The sequence below is a fragment of the Zea mays genome, chromosome 3, assembly GCF_902167145.1.
Source record: "Zea mays cultivar B73 chromosome 3, Zm-B73-REFERENCE-NAM-5.0, whole genome shotgun sequence".
Taxonomy (NCBI): Eukaryota; Viridiplantae; Streptophyta; class Magnoliopsida; order Poales; family Poaceae; genus Zea; species Zea mays.
Window position 1 is genome coordinate 58,578,797 of NC_050098.1, and position 3,670 is coordinate 58,582,466.

Here is a 3,670-nt window from a genome sequence, read left to right on the forward strand (position 1 = left end):
TTCTATTTCTAAGAAATGGACAATTTCCTATTTAAATACAAACTCTTTGTAAAAATGTTCCAAAAATGTAGGTTCTTATTTTTATCCTGTAGATATGCTAATAAGTAGTGTTACAAAATTGGTTTGATGTTTTTTGGACCAGTGGAGCATTTTCTATCCATTAGTAACTATTTCTACTATTTCTGGAAAAGAAAATCAAAAAGGAAAAGAAAACCCGATTTACACCGATACCCTGAGTTATTTTCTAACTAACTCATTTAAAACATACCCCTGAGTTACAGCCTTGCACATAACCCCCTCGTCTTTCCCACATTTTTAACTTGTGGTCCCATCTTCACCGGAATAGAGGAAGCGGGGGAAAGTGACGATGCAGCTTACCGGTGGCAGTAGGGCTCTTGGCGAGGGGTCGGGGAGGTGAGGGGTGAGCTGGCGATCACGTCGAGATGCTTGGCACGCGAGGAGGTGGCCAGAGTACCTCTAGCCACGAGTGCAGGTGGATGGAGTTCGCCAGAGTTGGTCGGTCGACCGTCCTAGCACGATAGGGGTTCGGGAGAGTGATCCGGGAGCTTCACTGGGTCTTGGCGAAGATGGTGGCGTGCTCAGATCAGGCGGAAAACAACTGGATTGTCCCAGCCATGTGGACCGAGCATTGGTGATGGCGGTGGACCGCGACGAGCTCACCGGAGGGCGGTAGAGCTCCAAGATTGGAGCACGCTGGCTGTGGCATGGTGTGGCAAGTGTTATGGTGTGCTTGAAATGGGAGGAGAGCGGCCGGAGCTGTGAGTCCACTAGACCTGTTCAAATGTCGGGTTGGGTCAAGATCAGGTCGTGGATCAGATATCAGGGCTCGTACCCAACACGCGCCTAGTGTTAGGTCATCCCATTCCTTCTTGTTTGATGTGACAGGTCGGGGGTTTTCAGGTTGGGTTGGGTTTTTTTTATGAGTCGAGTTTTTTCGGGTTGGGTCAGATTTTGGGTCAAAAATCATAGCACGTGTCCGGCACGTGAATTATTGCGGGTCGAAAATTATGATCCATACCCGACCGTTGCATTGGTCAGGTCAGATTAGTCAGGTCGGTTGACCCATAATCAGGTTTAGTGTCCACTGAAAGGAACCTCGACGGCAATGGTGCTCGCGGTAACGGTGACTCGAGTACAACTGACCGGCGGTGAGGGCAGTGCGAGGCGAGGAGGAACCACGCTATTACCTCTACATTCACCTACATCAACATCACTCACTCCTAATAGTTGGTGTGCATATAGAAAACCGAGTCGTAGCAGTAAATGTCTCCATGATGGGCCGGGGCGATGGATCATAATCTCGTAGTGTTTTCCATGTGGCGCTGGTAAGGGAAAGACGTGGTGACCTTATCACCGTCCAACGTTCACCGCTAGGGAAGCAGTGTGACGATCCATCCTTGGCTCGTAGTCTCGTACGACATCGATATTAGATGTCAGGCGGAACGCTTCTTTGACAATGATCGGAGCTCCGGTGAAGGTGAACCGATCACCGTAAACTCTTAAGACCGCGATTAACTCTTTGTAATCTTTGGTGTTATACAACCACAAATATTTTTCTTTTTATATTAGATTTCTATACTATATTTAAAGCACTAGTTTCAACGGTCGTCCCGCGTCATTTTTTTACCGATAACGCCTCACAACTATTTCAAATTAATGCGTTGCAGTCTATAGATGGCCAAACAGCGGCCTGGCCGGACCAGACGCCCGCGGGCCACAACTCTGGCCTAGGCACGTCATACCGGCCTGCTAACTGTGCCGAGCCAGCCCGTTAGCCCGGCGGCCCATTTTATTTAATCAGCGTAAAATGTCATCATTTTACAAATAACCTGTCACAGCTATTTCAAATTAATTCGTTGCACGCCTATAGATGGCCAAACGGCGGCCCGGTCGGGCCAGACACCCTCGGGCCACAACTCTAGCCCAGGCACGTTTAGAGATGGCAATGGGTACCCGTGACCCGATACCTGATGGGTATTTACTCCCTTAGGGTATGTATCTGGGATAAATATTCTACACGTGGGTCTGTTATTGGGCAAAAATCTTCACCCAATGGGTAAACGAGTATTAGAACGTTCTGCCTTCACCCATACCCGTTAACCCGTTGGTATAAAATACTCAATATAAAATTAGCTCATGCATGAACTTTGACTTTAGTCATCCATTTTTTTACTATTTAACAACCTTTTAGGTCATAATGTCATAGAAGGCTTAACGACAATTTAATGACCATGTAATGGAACATGTAATATACTATGTAGTACTATCTTAGTGTTACTACTTTATCCAATTATCTTTGGTATGTTGAATGAATGGTTATATGATGCTACAAATTTTGTAATGTTATTTAGATGGATATACTTGATATTTGTATCATTTTGATAGAGCTTTTGTGGGTACGGGCGACCATACCCACATGGGTATGGGTATGGGGGTAAATCCATACCCGTATATGGGTGACTCGATGTGGTTATTTTTGTGTCGTGGTATGGGGTAGTAATATCCGGTGGGTATTTACCCATTGCCATATCTAGGCACGTCATGCCGGCCTGCTGACTGTGCCAATCCAGCCTATTAGCTTGTTGTAAGAAAGGCGGGAGACATTGGATGAAGATGTCTAACCAGTAGAATATCATGCTTATATGTTTTTAATATTGAATATAAATTGTATATATATGTATATATGTTTTTTGTAAAATAAAAAAATGTAATCGTGTCGGGCCGGGCCAGCACTACGGGCCGAGGCTACAACCCAAGCACAGCACGACGTTCTTGGCTCTTGCAAGCATTAGGTCGTTTCTGAGACCATATTGACGCAATGGACTCCATGGTGTTTGAGGTTGCTGAATTGGATGGAGCAACAATGATTTGTCACACTAACAGTAAAACGAAAGGTTATTTGTTGATTTTAAACGTTAATAATTGCTACGAAGTAGCATAATTTATATGGAGCGCATCCAGTTTTTATTTATGCCTGACTTAGCAATAATCACTCTATATTTTGATCCATCTTTTTTATAAGTTTGAGTTCATGTGACTTATTTTAAAAACTTGAGCTCACAAACTTTCTCTTATTTGGTCTATGTATAGTGGAATTATGTCATTTTATAATCTCTGTTCGTTCACTTAATCGTTGTGAACTCTCTTCTAATCGCTCACTTCATTGGACGTGTTGTACCATGACATATTGTATAGAGTAAACAATAACATCAGTTAGCTAAATCAAAAATGTTATACGGAGAGCAGAGACAATCAATAAAAAATCTTAATTTTTTTTGTGGATAATTTATGTGGATATTGTTGTAAGTCATCGCAACGCACGGGCAACTGACTAGTATATATTTATATACATCTCGACGCTAAAAACTAGAAAAAAAAAGGAAAGAATGTGTTCGAGAGGATAACTTTGTAAGTCGGGCTCAATATATATTATCTCTATAACAAAAAAAAACGAGACGGAATATAAGATAATATGCTTTGGCATAGTCTGACACACGACGGGCATATGTTGCTCTACCCGCCCAAGAATCTCTCTTCTTTAACCTGTTGCTGCACTCCACATCTCACTGGCAAACTGAGACGGCCTACATGTTCATGTGCTGCGATGCAAATACCAAATTTTTTGGCTGGCTGGCGCAGGTCTCGAAAC